Here is a 16,677-nt window from a genome sequence, read left to right on the forward strand (position 1 = left end):
GGTCTATCTTGGTAAACCACTTGGCACCTTTAATCCGGGCAAACAAGTCAGACAACAGCGGCAAAGGATACTGAAATTTGACAGTGATCTTATTTAACCCCTTCACCCCCAAGGGTGGTTTGCACGTTAATGACCGGGCCAATTTTTACAATTCTGACCACTGTCCCTTTATGAGGCTATAACTCTGGAACGCTTTTACGGATCTTGGCGATTCTGACACTGTTTTCTCGTGACATATTGTTCTTCATGATAAAGGTAAAATTTATTCGATATAACTTGCGTTTATTTGTGAAAAAAATGGAAATTTGGCGAAAATTTTGAAAATTTTGCAATTTTCCAACTTTGAATTTTTGTGCCCTTAAATCACAGACATATGTCACGCAAAATACTTAATAAGTAACATTTTCTACATGTCTACTTTACATCAGTACAATTTTGGAACCAAAATTTTTTTTTGTGACGGAGTTATAAGGGTTAAAAGTTGACCAGCAATTTCTCATTTTTACAACACCATTTTTTTTTAGGGACCACATCTCATTTGAAGTCATTTTGAGGGGTCTATATGATAGAAAATACTCAAGTGTGACACCATTCTAAAAACTGCACCCCTCAAGGTGCTCAAAACCACATTCAAGAAGTTTATTAACCCTTCAGGTGTTTCACAGGAATTTTTGGAATGTTTAAATAAAAATGAACATTTAACTTTTTTTCACACAAAATTTATTTCAGCTCCAATTTGTTTTATTTTACCAAGGGTAACAGGAGAAAATGGACCCCCAAAGTTGTTGTACAATTTGTCCTGAGTACGATGATACCCCATATGTGGGTGTAAACCATTGTTTAGGCGCATGGCAGAGCTTGGAAGGGAAGGAGCGCCATTTGACTTTTCAATGCAAAATTGACTGGAATTGAGATGGGACGCCATGTTGCGTTTGGAGAGCCCCTGATGTGCCTAAACATTGAAACTCCCTACAAGTGACACCATTTTGGAAAGTAGACCCCCTAAGGAACTTATCTAGATGTGTGGTGAGCACTTTGACCCACCAAGTGCTTCACAGAAGTTTATAATGCAGAGCCGTAAAAATAAAAAATCATATTTTTTCACAAAAATGATCTTTTCACCCCCAATTTTTTATTTTCCCAAGGGTAAGAGAAGAAATTGGACCCCAACAAATGTTGTGCAATTTGTCCTGAGTACGCTGATACCCCATATGTGGGTGTAAACCATTGTTTGGGCGCATGGCAGAGCTTGGAAGGGAAGGAGCGCCATTTGACTTTTCAATGCAAAATTGACTGGAATTGAGATGGGACGCCATGTTGCGTTTGGAGAGCCCCTGATGTGCCTAAACATTGAAACTCCCTACAAGTGACACCATTTTGGAAAGTAGACCCCCTAAGGAACTTATCTAGATGTGTGGTGAGCACTTTGACCCACCAAGTGCTTCACAGAAGTTTATAATGCAGAGCCGTAAAAATAAAAAATCATATTTTTTCACAAAAATGATCTTTTCGCCCCCAATTTTTTATTTTCCCAAGGGTAAGAGAAGAAATTGGACCCCAAAAAATGTTGTGCAATTTGTCCTGAGTACGCTGATACCCCATATGTGGGTGTAAACCATTGTTTGGGCGCATGGCAGAGCTTGGAAGGGAAGGAGCGCCATTTGACTTTTCAATGCAAAATTGACTGGAATTGAGATGGGACGCCATGTTGCGTTTGGAGAGCCCCTGATGTGCCTAAACATTGAAACTCCCTACAAGTGACACCATTTTGGAAAGTAGACCCCCTAAGGAACTTATCTAGATGTGTGGTGAGCACTTTGACCCACCAAGTGCTTCACAGAAGTTTATAATGCAGAGCCGTAAAAATAAAAAATCATATTTTTTCACAAAAATGATCTTTTTGCCCCCAATTTTTTATTTTCCCAAGGGTAAGAGAAGAAATTGGACCCCAAAAAATGTTGTGCAATTTGTCCTGAGTACGCTGATACCCCATATGTGGGTGTAAACCATTGTTTGGGCGCATGGCAGAGCTTGGAAGGGAAGGAGCGCCATTTGACTTTTCAATGCAAAATTGACTGGAATTGAGATGGGACGCCATATTGCGTTTGGAGAGCCCCTGATGTGCCTAAACATTGAAACTCCCTACAAGTGACACCATTTTGGAAAGTAGACCCCCTAAGGAACTTATCTAGATGTGTGGTGAGCACTTTGACCCACCAAGTGCTTCACAGAAGTTTATAATGCAGAGCCGTAAAAATAAAAAATCATATTTTTTCACAAAAATGATCTTTTCGCCCCCAATTTTTTATTTTCCCAAGAGTAAGAGAAGAAATTGGACCCCAAAAAATGTTGTGCAATTTGTCCTGAGTACGCTGATACCCCATATGTGGGTGTAAACCATTGTTTGGGCGCATGGCAGAGCTTGGAAGGGAAGGAGCGCCATTTGACTTTTCAATGCAAAATTGACTGGAATTGAGATGGGACGCCATGTTGCGTTTGGAGAGCCCCTGATGTGCCTAAACATTGAAACTCCCTACAAGTGACACCATTTTGGAAAGTAGACCCCCTAAGGAACTTATCTAGATGTGTGGTGAGCACTTTGACCCACCAAGTGCTTCACAGAAGTTTATAATGCAGAGCCGTAAAAATAAAAAATCATATTTTTTCACAAAAATGATCTTTTTGCCCCCAATTTTTTATTTTCCCAAGGGTAAGAGAAGAAATTGGACCCCAAAAAATGTTGTGCAATTTGTCCTGAGTACGCTGATACCCCATATGTGGGTGTAAACCATTGTTTGGGCGCATGGCAGAGCTTGGAAGGGAAGGAGCGCCATTTGACTTTTCAATGCAAAATTGACTGGAATTGAGATGGGACGCCATGTTGCGTTTGGAGAGCCCCTGATGTGCCTAAACATTGAAACTCCCTACAAGTGACACCATTTTGGAAAGTAGACCCCCTAAGGAACTTATCTAGATGTGTTTTGAGAGCTTTGAACCCCCAAGTGTTTCACTACAGATTATAACGCAGAGCCGTGAAAATAATTTTTTTTTTTTTTCTCAAAAATGATTTTTTAGCCCTCAGCTTTGTATTTTTACAAGGGTAACAGAATAAATTGGACCCCAAAATTTGTTTTCCAATTTGTCCTGAGTACGCTGATACCCCATATGTGGGGGGGAACCACTGTTTGGGCGCATGACAGAGCTCGGAAGGGAAGGAGCGCCATTTGGAATGCAGCCTTAAATGGATTGGTCTGCAGGCGTCACGTTGCATTTGCAGAGCCCCTGATGTACCCAAACAGTACAAACCCCCCACAAGTGACCCCATATTGGAAACTAGACCTCCCAAGGAACTTATCTAGATGTGTTGTGAGAACTTTGAACCCCCAAGTGTTTCACTACAGTTTATAATGCAGAGCCGTGAAAATAAAACATCTTTTTTTCCCCACAAAAATGATTTTTAGCCCCCCAAATTTTTATTTTCCTAAGGATAACAAGAGAACTTGGACCCCAGAAGTTGTTGTTCAATTTGTCCTGAGTACGCTGATAACACATATGTTGGGGTAAACCCCTTTTTGGGCGCACGGGAGAGCTCGGAAGGGAAGGAGCACTGTTTTACTTTTTCAACGCAGAATTGGCTGGAATTGAGATTGGACGCCATGTCGCGCTTGGAGAGCCCCTGATGTGCCTGGACAGTGGAAACCCCCCAATTCTACCTGAAACCCTAACCCAAACACACCCTAACCCTAATCCCAACGGTAACCCTAACCACACCCCTAGCCCTGACACACCCATAATTCTAATCCCAACCCTAATCCAAACGTAAATGTAATCCAAACCCTAAACCTAACTTTAGCCCCAACCCTAACTTTAGCCCCAACCCTAACTTTACCTCCAACCCTAGCCCTAACCCTAACCCTACCCCTAACCCTAACCCTAAACGTGACTGAAATACGTGGCACTGAAATACGTGGCACTGAAATACGTGGCACTGAAATACGTGGCACTGAAATACGTGGCACTGAAATACGTGATACGTGGCACTTAAATACGTGGCACTGAAACACGTGGCACTGAAATACGTGGCACTGAAATACGTGGCACTGAAATACGTGGCACTGAAATACGTGGCACTTAAATACGTGGCACTGAAATATGTGATACGTGGCACTTAAATACGTGGCACTGAAATACGTGGCACTGAAATACGTGGCACTTAAATACGTGGCACTTAAATACATGGCACTTAAATACGTGGCACTGAAATATGTGATACGTGGCACTTAAATACGTGGCACTGAAACACGTGGCACTGAAATACGTGATACGTGGCACTGAAATACGTGGCACTGAAATACGTGGCACTGAAATACGTGCAACTGAAATACGTGGTACTAAAATATGTGGCACTGAAATACGTGATACGTGGCACTGAAATACGTGGCACTGAAACACGTGGCACTGAAATACGTGATACGTGGCACTGAAATACATGGCACTGAAATACGTGGCACTCAAATACGTGGCACTGAAATACGTGGCACTATGACTGTCAGAAAATGTTCATTAAACGGTTAGGGGTGAGGTTAGGGGTAGAGTTAGGGTTAGGGTTTGGATCCCTTTATCACCTTGATGGTGGTGGGTGGCTTTTCAGTGTGTTTTCTGTTTTTTTTCGATAAAAATGCATGCGTTTTTAACGCAAACAAACGCATGTGCTTAAAAACGCAAGAAAATACTGCAGGTTGTATTTCTGAAAATGAACGCATGCAGAAAAAAACCGCATGCGTTTGAAAACGCGACCAAACGCGTACAAAAAAACCGCATGCGTTTTCAATGTTAAATATAGGGAAAAAACGCATGCGTTTTTTTGTGCAAAAAACGCTGCAGACAAAAACGGAAGTGTGAAACCAGCGACGCTTTTTATAGCAAAAAAGTTTTTGCGTCTCCACATTTTGAGACCAATAATTTTTCCACATTTGCTCCACAGAGTCATGTGAGGTCTTGTTTTTTGCGGGACGAGTTGACGTTTTTATTGGTAACATTTTCGGACACGTGACCGTTTTTGATCGCTTTTTATTCCGATTTTTGTGAGGCAGAATGACCAAAAACCTGCTATTCATGAATTTCTTTTGGGAGAGGCGTTTATACCGTTCCGGGTTTGGTAAAATTGATAAAGCAGTTTTATTCGTCGGGTCAGTACGATTACAGCGATATCTCATTTATATCATTTTTTTTATGTTTTGGCGCTTTTATACGATAAAAACTATTTTATAGAAAAAATAATTATTTTGGTATCGCTTTATTCTCAGGACTATAACTTTTTTATTTTTTTGCTGATGATGCTGTATGGCAGCTTGTTTTTTGCGGGACAAGATGACGTTTTCAGCGGTACCATGGATATTTATATCAGTCTTTTTGATCGCGTGTTATTCCACTTTTTGTTCGGCGGTATGGTAATAAAGCGTTGTTTTTTGCCTCGTTTTTTTTTTTTTTTTCTTACGGTGTTTACTGAAGGGGTTAACTAGTGTGGCAGTTTTATAGGTTGGGTCGTTACGGACGTGGCGATACTAAATATGTGTACTTTTATTGTTTGTTTTTTTTAATTTAGATAAAGAAATGTATTTATGGGAATAATATATTTTTTTTTTTTTCATTATTTTGGAATATTTTTTTTTATTTTTTTTTACACATTTGGAAATTTTTTTTTTTTACTTTTTTACTTTGCCCCAGGGGGGGACAATACAGATCGGTGATCTGCCAGTTTGCATAGCACTCTGACAGATCACCGATCTGCGAGAAGTACAGGCTGCTTCACAGTGCCTGCTCTGAGCAGGCGTCTGTGAAGCCACCTCCCTCCCTGCAGGACCCGGATCCGCGGCCATCTTGGATCCGGGTCTGGAGCAGGCAGGGAGGGAGGTAAGACCCTCGCAGCAACGCGATCACATCGCGTTGCTGCGGGGGGCTCAGGGAAGCCCGCAGGGAGCCCCCTCCCTGCGCGATGCTTCCCTGCATCGCCGGCACATCGCGATCATGTTTGATCGCGGTGTGCCGGGGGTTAATGTGCCGGGGGCGGTCCGTGACCGCTCCTGGCACATAGTGCCGGATGTCAGCTGCGATATGCAGCCGACACCCGGCCGCGATCGGCCGCGCTCCCCCCGTGAGCGCGGCCGATCGGCTATGACGTACTATCCCGTCGGCGGTCATACGGGCCCACCCCACCTCGACGGGATAGTACGTCAAATGTCGGGAAGGGGTTAAAAGCCGATAGTCAATACAAGGCCTCAAAGATCCGTCCTTTTTAGCCACAAAAAAGAATCCCGCACCAAGAGGGGAAGAAGAAGGACGGATATGCCCCTTCTCCAGAGACTCCTTAATATATGAGCGCATCGCGGTATGTTCAGGTACCGACAGATTAAACAGTCTTCCCTTAGGAAACTTACTGCCTGGAATCAAATCTATTGCACAGTCACATTCCCTATGAGGAGGCAATGCACTGGACCTGGACTCGCTAAAGACATCCTGATAATCAGACAAATACTCCGGAACTTCCGAAGGCGTAGAAGAAGCAATAGACACAGGCAGGGAATCCTCATGAATACCACGACAGCCCCAACTAGACACTGACATAGCCTTCCAGTCAAGGACTGGATTATGGGTCTGTAACCATGGCAGCCCCAAAACAACCAAATCATGCATTTTATGTAGAACGAGAAAACGTATCACCTCGCGGTGTTCAGGAGTCATGCACATGGTAACCTGTGTCCAATACTGCGGTTTATTTTCTGCTAATGGCGTAGCATCAATACCCCTAAGAGGGATAGGATTTTCTAATGGTTCAAGAATAAAACCACAGCGCTTAGCAAATGAGAGATCCATAAGACTCAGGGCAGCACCTGAATCTACAAACGCCATGACAGGATAAGATGACAGTGAGCAAATCAAAGTTACAGACAGAATAAACTTAGGATGCAAATTACCAACGGTGACAGGACTAACAACCTTAGATATACGTTTAGAGCATGCTGAGATAACATGTGTAGAATCACCACAGTAGTAGCACAAGCCATTCCGGCGTCTATGAATTTTCCTCTCATTTCTAGTCAGGATTCTATCACATTGCATCAAATCAGGTGTCCGTTCAGACAACACCATGAGGGAATTTGCGGTTTTTCTATCACATTGCATCACATCAGGTGTCTGTTCAGACAACATGAGGGAATTTGCGGTTTTGCGCTCCCGCAACCGCCGGTCAATTTGAATAGCCAGGGACATGGTATCATTCAGACCTGTGGGAATGGGAAAACCCACCATAACATTCTTAATGGCCTCAGAAAGGCCATTTCTAAAATTAGCGGCCAGTGCACACTCGTTCCAATGTGTCAGCACGGACCATTTCCGAAATTTTTGGCAATACACCTCAGCCTCGTCCTGGCCCTGAGACATAGCCAGCAAGGCTTTCTCTGCCTGAATCTCAAGATTGGGTTCCTCATAAAGTAAACCGAGCGCCAGAAAAAATGCATCAATATCAGCCAATGCCGGATCTCCTGGCGCCAACGAAAAAGCCCAATCTTGAGGGTCACCCCGTAAGAATGAAATAACAATTTTTACTTGTTGAGCAGAGTCTCCAGATGAACAAGGTTTCAGGGACAAAAACAATTTACAATTATTCCTGAAATTCCTAAACTTAAATCGGTCTCCTGAAAACAGTTCAGGAATCGGAATCTTGGGTTCAGACCTAGGATTTCTGGTAACATAATCTTGTATACCCTGCACACGAGCGGCAAGCTGGTCCACACTTGTAATCAAGGTCTGGACATTCATGTCTGCAGCAAGCTTAAGCCACTCTGAGGTAAAGGGGAAAAGAAAAAAAAAAAAAAAAAAATGAGAGAGGGAAAAAAAACCCTCAAAATTTTCTTTCTTATAATCCCACTTCTGCAATGCATTAAACATTTAATACTGGCCTGGCATACTGTTATGACCCCAGTGGACAGGGTCTCAGAGGAACGTGTAAGTCTGCAAGATTCAAAAATCCAGCTCATAGGGCTGTGGTAACTGGGTTGACCAAATAGCTACTCCTAACGCCAACACTAGAAGTAGCCGGGGATCATGCCTACGGTGATCGCTAGATGACTCGCACCAGCCAGAGAATCTAACTACCCCTAGGAGAAGAAAACAAAGACCTCTCTTGCCTCCAGAGAAAGGGACCCCAAAGCAAGATACAAGCCCCCCACAAATAATAACGGTGAGGTAAGAGGAAATGACAAACACAGAAATGAACCAGGTTCAGCAAAGAGAGGCCAGCTTACTAATAGCAGAATATAGCAAGATAACTTATCTGGTCAACAAAAACCCTATAAAAATCCACGCTGGAGATTCAAGAACCCCCGAACCGTCTAACGGTCCGGGGGGAGAACACCAGCCCCCTAGAGCTTCCAGAGAAAAGATCAGGATACAGATTGGAACAAGCTGGACAAAAATACCAAACAAAACAAAAGCAAAAAGCAAGGAAGCAGACTTAGCTTGAAATACAGGAACAGGATCATAGGACAAGAGCACAACAGATTAGCTCTGATTTCAACGATGCCAGGCATTGAACTGAAGGTCCAGGGAGCTTATATAGCAATGCCCCTGAACTAACGGCCCAGGTGAGGATATAGGAAAAGACAGAAGCTCCAGAGTCAAATCACTAATGACCACTAGAGGGAGCAAAAAGCAAAATCACAACAGTAAACATCAGGTTACTAAGCGCGGCCCTGCGCTTAGTTACCCGATGGTTACCCTGGTTACAAGCGAACACATCGCTGGATCGGTGTCACACACAACGCTCCAGCGATGTCAGCGGGTGATCAAGCGACGAAAGAAAGTTCCAAACGATCTGCTACGACGTACGATTCTCAGCGTGATGTCTGATCGCAGTAGCGTGTCAGACACAGCGATATCGTAACGATATCGCTAGAACGTCACGAATCGTACCGTCGTAGCGATGAAAATTTCACTGTATGACAGTACCCTAAGACATATACTCAGATTATACTAACCTGAAAGATCAATTTATTAAGGCGTGTAGATATCATGGAGATGTTGGCTGCAGCAGATCCACGGGTCAGCAAGTGACCGTATCAAGAACAATGAAAATGGAAATCTGTGGATAAAATCCGCGCTGCTGACAAAATGTAGGTCCAGACGTATTTGAAGTAAAAAATGGTGGTTTATTCAACGCGTTTCGAAGTCCAAGTGACTTCTTCCTCAGGAGATAACCACAAAAAATACAGAGACAAAGAAGGGTTGCCATAAATGGTCAGAAGTTCCCTATGCCCTCTCTGGGGCCCTTTACGCGTGTTTCGCATTTTCTGCTTTTTCAAAGGGGGATGTGACTATACTATTCCGTGGTCTGGGATTTACTTATATGATCTATAAAAAAGAAAAAAAAAAGTGGCATGTCCATGGTTCCTGGCCGCTGTTTGCTCCTACCCCGACAGCGCCGTTTCATATATGAGCTTCTTCCAAAGGTGGTATTCAACTTTCCAAACTTTTAACAGAACAAATGAAAATGTTATAGAACAAAAATAACAAAAAAAGTTCCCAGCATTCCAGCATTAAAGCTCCAACGGTACTCCCAGACTTATTTAACAAGCGGTCAGCATGTAACCACTGCAGCCAATCGCAGTTTAACAAAGAAATCACATGTAACCAACACCTGGTAGGACTTTTGGAGCATGGTTGATGGATTGCCAGAGCAAGTAGAAGCAAGTACTCTTTTTTTGGGTAACATTTGTGGCTTTTATTTTTAATTACAAAAAAATTGAAAAACCCATTTAAAGTATTTTCTATGCAATGTTTTATGCAAGAAACATAAGGAAAATGTATTAGAACAACACGTGGAAGTGTGGATATAGTCTATTATCAAAACATATAAACTAGGTGCTGTTTGATTCTTTAGTTTATTTAGACAAACAAAATTACTCATTATGGTTTATTTAACAATTTAACAGTTCTGGGAAGAAATAAATGCATAACCACAGTGCAGGAATCTGCATATGAAAAATGAGGTTTATAAAACACATTAAATTATTTTTGCCATTTTAATCATTTGTTTCTACAAGTTTGACAATACACCTAATTATTTTGCATAAAATAAAATGTGCTTGTTTAGCAAAACTGTAAAGGTAGTGCAAAATGGAGCTGCGTAAGCAAATTGGGTCCGGCTTAAAAAGAATTAATATTGATGGAATTCCACAATCCACTTGCCCCAAAGGACTGTGAAATTTCATACTAAATCTTTCAGAGCACTGAATGTTGCTCGTTTCATACATTAGCGATGTAGGTTGTGTATTAATCAATGTTTAACAATGTAATTACAGCTGTTTTAGTATCACTGGAAAACAGATCACTAAATGACCTGAACCTAGTGGAGTGTGCCGTCATTGTCATGAATTCTTCCACTCGGCACACAGGGCTACAGAGAAATCACACATTAAAATGGTTTTGTTAATTTTTAGCATTACAGTTCAGCAGATAAGTCATTTCATACTAATGTTATACTGAATCATCCAAGGCATTGAATATCCAAATCAACACAACTCGCTCTTCTGATTATATTTGCCTTGGACAGAAAACCCAGCAGTTTTCTCCTGGAAATGAGATTTTAATATGGAGGGTGGGAATTTCATGCAGATCCATTGTTTACTGCTACAAAGACCAGCGGTTTATGCTTGATGGGAGCAAATTTGAGTTGTTGCCTCGGAAGAGAATTATTAATGCGGTTTGTAGATATACTACGGAGCCTGCCATCCAACAGTTTACTGAAGCAAAAAGAAGCAGCAAGAGGTAACAATGTAATTCTAGATACAGATTATATGTGGATAAACACAGCTAAGATTTACAGGGCTGGTTAAATAGTTCACAGTAGCTAACGTTCTTCTCCATCTCGGTTTTTCTAACCAACTGTTTTAGGAATTAAACCAAACAGGTCTGATCATTGGGGTTTTGACTGTTACATTACATACATCTATACATATGCTGAAAAAGAATAAACAATACAAATAATCTATAGCATCAAGAGAGTTAACTACGCTATATCCATCATCAATGGCAATCTTTATGGGTCATTAAGATGATGGCTTCTTTGTCTAATGGCGCATTCAGACATCCGAGTGTCAGGGTCCGAGTGCGAGTGTCTTGACTTCATAGGCATATGATCGAGACAAACAGATAAGTGAATACTACTGTACATAACAGTTCATGAGTATGACTAAATTATGGTTTTATACATATGGACAGAGAAGTAAAGTGCCTCACAGTACCTCCATATGCTTTTAGAAGAATTTATCAGAAATATGATGCCATAGATTGCCCTGTGATAAAGATCAGACAATACGCCATGCGGATAAACTGTGTACATTACAAATATGCATGATTATGCAACTATGGTGTAAGACACAGAATCACTATAATTGGTATAAAAATAATAAACGTCGCCACCAGACGACACAATACATGAAACGCACATCGGACTGTGGTTGGCTGCCCGATCTCCATCAGCTTGGCTTGGTAATGAGTGATTGATTTTTTCTTATAGGATTGAAATATGTTGCAAATTAGATTTATTAGATACATTTAATGCTGTTTGCAATAAACCAATCAAACAATAACGATTTGAATACCTCAAGACAACAAATATAATTGGTGGCTTCTTCAGAGTCTACACAAAATGCCAATTTTAATGACTACTGCACTTTTATAAATCAAGGGAGTTGGTCAGAAAAGATAGTAATAGCATTAAGGATTTCTAGAGATACAGTTATACAGTTGAAAGCAGAGGTATAAATAGAGATTGACGGGTCCCGTTGCAAGATTTGGACTTGGTTCCCCCCAATCATGGTATATATATCCTCCATTCTGGCATGTATAGTATATCACCCATCCTGGTATATGTACCTTATCATGGGCCCCATCCTGATTTATATATATATATCTATGTCCCCCATCCTGGTAATATGTCCCTTATCCTGGTATATGTCCATTAGCCTAGGCCCTATCCTGATATATATATTCCCCATTATGGTATAGATGTCCCTTATCCTAGGCTCAATCCTGGTATATACATCCACCATCCTGGTATACACATCCACCATCCTGGTATACGTCCCACTGTTCACGTTCTACTGCTGTTCTTTAGTGCACAGAAAAAAATTATACTCACCTTCCCTCTGCTCCCCCTGCTGCATGGCGTCCTTTTCTAAAGCTGGCAGCTGACTTCAGTGTGCTAGCTACAGGATCACATGATGTAACTGCCATACACACTCAGTTATGTTCAGGTCAACTTCAGCTACTGGCCTCTGATTGGCCGGCAGCGTGCATTGCCACGCACAGACCCAACGGATTGAAATTTCTGCTAGCGTCAGCAGACCACTCACCCACACGGGACCCTTTCATGGTTGCAACCTCTGCGGCCGTGTTTGTGGCACCCCTAGTTGGAGAATAGTTCATAGATGAACATTTATAGGAACACTGGGTACACTATATAGACGTTGCAGAAAGAGGAAGCTATAGCCAGCTACCACCAGATTACTGAGGTGACAGGTGGTTTACTTTCCACAAAAGTCCTTCAGCATGATTTGGTGGTAGCAGGCAATGATGTTTCAGTTTGTACAATAAGAGGCATACTAAATAGTGATGAGCGAGTGTACTCGTTGCTCGGGTTTTCCTGAGCACGCTCGGGTGACCTCTGAGTAGTTGTTAGTGTTCGGAAATTTAGTTTTCATCACCTCAGCTGAATGATTTACAGCTACTAGCCAGGCTGAGTACATGTGGGGGTTGCCTGGTTGCTAGGGAATCCCCACATGTAATCAAAATGTCTATCAGTGGCAAATCATCCAGCTGCTGTGAGGAAAACTAAATCTCCGAGCAGTTATAAATAATTGGAGACCACACGAGCGTGCTCGGGAAAACTAGAGCATGCTCGGGAAAACCTGAGCAACGAGTACACTCGCTTATCACTAATACTAAATATTCAAATCTGAAACTTTTCAAGAATATGGATCAGCTAAACAGAAACACCCTGCAGCGTGTGGAGGGCAAGATGAATTCAATCAAATTTCAGGAAATCCTGTGAGGAAAAAATCATGTATTTTATGAGGAAGCTAAATCTTAGATGTCATTGGCACCTTTAACAAGAATACCCAGTCCCAGATTGTATTTTTGATTGACCGCTCTGTCGTCTAGAAAGCTCAGCATGCCCCTGCACTAGATTGGACGACTGAGCTGTCAGTCACTGTGTCCAAGACACACTGAGCGGTGACATAATGACTAGTGATGAGCGAGTGTACTCGTTGCTCGGGTTTTCCCGAGCATGCTCGGATGGTCTCCGAGTAGTTGTGACTGCTCGGAGATATAGTTTTTGTTGATGCAGCTGAATGATTTACAGCTGCTAGCCAGCCTGAGTACATGTGGGGGTTGCTTGGTTGCTAGGGAATCCCCACATGTAATCAAGCTGTCTAGTAGCCGCAAATTATGCAGCTGCGGCAAGGAAAATCTCTGAGCAGTCACAAATACTCGGAGGACACCCGAGCGTGCTCAATAACGATTACAAAGTAATTTGACATGCATACTAGTTGACAAAAAAAAAAGAAGATACTCAGGAATACTCTCATGTTCCATTTCTTGTTTGCAAGTTAGCACTGCTACTTTTTTATATAGCTATGATCAGTAACTACATCTCCTCAGTGTTGTCTAACAGAAGATTAACCTACCGTAATCCAAATCTTGTCTTGTTAATTGCTCAAGTTGCTGTTCTGTTCCTCTTTTTTATTTACTCAGCTATGCTTATTCAGATTTTCTGTTGTTTATTAGCACAAGTTCTCTTTTCCATCAATAGGAAGTTAGGTCTGATATTTGTACATTTACTAATGACTCAAATGATGGCTACTCATTTCTGATAGCAAGAAGATAGGGCTTTAAACAGCTTTGTGTATAGCAGCAGACACAATATATACTATAAAGTCACATAACTCTACATTTTCTGTACAGTTATTAAGCTTCATGTACATGAGTCTAGACAATCACAATAACATATGTTGTTAATTTACAATCTCGTGCATTCTGTAACCATGAAAGGTTTCACATGTTTAAAAGAAGCAACAGAAGTCTAGACTATAGTTCTTAATTACCAAAGTTGTTCGCAGAACGAGATATGAGATAAAAAAAAAGAAGGTTATCCATTATAAAAGAAGCTTTCCTACTGAAATTTCTTTAAAAAAAAAATGTTCCAATTGCTCATAAATAATAAAGGTAATGATATTTTGGGGTGATACCCCCAAACCCATCTAGTTATACTGTCTGGTTCCATTTTTATAACACTGAAAATACCCACTCAGCCAATCACAGCCTGTTGCAGTGACCAGTCTTTGCCTGTGATTGTTGGAGCAGATATTTCCAGTATGTCAAAGAAAGAATTGGGAAGCACAGACCAGAATGCTAGGAATCACAATAAATGTAATCAGCAGGAAAAGCCTTTATTGTCCACTACTAGGACTTCCCCTTCTGAATCTGGATGTTTGCCTCCATTAATATAAAAACACATACTCACCTCCCATGTCGAGGCCGTTCCAACGGTATCGGGAGTCGTGTTCCCAAGGTTCACATGAGGTTGTTACGTCACACGAGCCCTGCACCCTATTAGTGCTGACCTCACTGTCACCATCTTTGGATGAATCGGTTATCAACAGGAAGTCAGGGCTGCGGCTGCTCTATGACTTCTCTTAATGTTTGAGAGTGACACCAGCAGTGATAGGGTGCAGGGCTCATGTGATGATTCAAATAAATGTCCAAAAAGAAGGAAAATGCTAGACACTCTAAACGCCATAAGCAAATATGCTATCTCTGACTACTTGGATATTTGTTGTCTAGAGATACAGAGTGATTCCAGCAATATGTAAGTAAAATCAATAGTTTATTGAAACATATTTAAAATTACACAGAATAATAAAATAAACAAATACAGGGTGGGAATAAACCTCCAAAGACGGGAGATGCAACAGAAGGCTGGGTCAGCTAATGGGGTCCTATTAGGAATGCATTCTGATATACAACAGGTTGAAGCAGTCAATTTTTCATAGCATAAATATCATCTTAAATTTGTGTTCGGGGTTTCAACAAGATTAAAGTGCTCATTGCAATAAGAAAACCCTAAAACCACAGATCAGTCTGGCATTTTGAGGATGTAACTCTAATGCAGACCTCGGCATTGCTTTGATTACATACCGCTACCTAACTCTGTGTTGTCCTATCCAGCGGTGATACTGTGTACCTTTGCTTTCCAGAACTATTTAGTCTCTTTTAGGTGTAAATTTAAAAAATCTTTTGCACAGATAAATAATTGCTTTGTGGACTCTTGATAACCTATTAATAACATTGCGGAGATGAAATTGAATGTGGCACTTGGCTTGCCTGTTCATCCATGAGACATACTGACACGCTAATGCTGTCACCTCTTTCAGGTAGAAATAGTGCACTGCTGAGTGGTTGAAGCCGTTCCGACAATCTGGCATGTAATGCAATCAGCTCATTCAGCACCGGCACATCTGTAAGCATTTGGTTATACTTTCAAAGTGAAATAAAATTCTGAAATAAAGCAGTTAGTAGTAAAGTAGTTTTCTACTTAATGGATTTCTCAAATATGTCTTGCTTTTCCTATTTTTCAAAATGGAAGGTAACGAGAAAAAATGTAGACAATAAAATTCATTCTGGTAATTCTCAGCATCTGCAAAACAAATGATGTAGTAGAAATAAATGCAAAGTCCTTGGCAAGACAAATAGCTAAATTCAGGGTTGCCAAGCAATGCGTGTGTATCTGTATTCTCCGCTATGTCCCCACAAAAGCAAATCTAATGCAAATCGGGAAACTTTTCTGTTACCTAAAGTACAGAAGGAAAAGTGAAAAAATGTAAAAGCTCTTGGGTTAATAAATTAGGATGATAGATAGATATGGGATAGATAGACAGATAAATAATTAGATAGATATGGGATAGATAGATAGACAGACAGATATATATGAGATAGATATATATGAGATAGATAGATATGTGATAGTTAAATAGATATGAGATAGATAGATAGATAGATAGATAGATAGATAGATAGATAGATAGATAGATAGATAGATAGATAGATAGATACAGTGTCGGACTGGAGCACCTTGGGCCCACCAAAGAAAATCATTCTTGGGGCTCACTATGTAGCTACGTGGAAATGAATACAAGACCACCAACTGTGCGGTAAAACGCGTTAATATAAGGGTATAATTTAAGGTAGTACACGTCTTAATAATATAGCATGGGTTGGGGTAGCCCCCCTCATAGAATATAATGTAGCCCCCTTCATAGAAAATAATGCAGAGCCATTCATAAAATGTAATGTAGCCTCCTCATAGAATATAATGCAGCCCCCTTCATAGTATATAATGTAGCCCCATCATAGAATATAATGTAGCCCCCTCATAGAGTATAATGCAGCCCGCCCATAGAGTATAATGCAGCCTGCTCATGAGCCCCCCAAGGAAGCGATCGCGAAACGTGTGTTGGGGCCTTGGCGCGACGCACAGGCACTTAAGATATCTGAGACATGGGTAAGAGCTTTTTTTAATTGTTTTTATGTTAGTTGTTATGTGTTTCTGTTGTTGAT

At 41.2% G+C, this 16,677-nt stretch overlaps 1 long non-coding RNA gene across 1 annotated transcript in view; it reads right to left on the bottom strand.

The window, feature by feature from the left end:
• Positions 1 to 11,128: 11,128 nt before the first annotated feature.
• The window catches only part of LOC143807787 (uncharacterized), a 98,363-nt gene continuing 92,814 nt past the window's right edge, over positions 11,129 to 16,677 (bottom strand). Inside the window, exon 5 of the long non-coding RNA XR_013221801.1 lies at positions 11,129 to 11,351. This is a non-coding gene — a long non-coding RNA (uncharacterized LOC143807787). The remainder of the gene's footprint in view (positions 11,352 to 16,677) is intronic.

This window comes from Ranitomeya variabilis, chromosome 2 (assembly GCF_051348905.1).
Source record: "Ranitomeya variabilis isolate aRanVar5 chromosome 2, aRanVar5.hap1, whole genome shotgun sequence".
NCBI classification, from domain to species: domain Eukaryota; kingdom Metazoa; phylum Chordata; class Amphibia; order Anura; family Dendrobatidae; genus Ranitomeya; species Ranitomeya variabilis.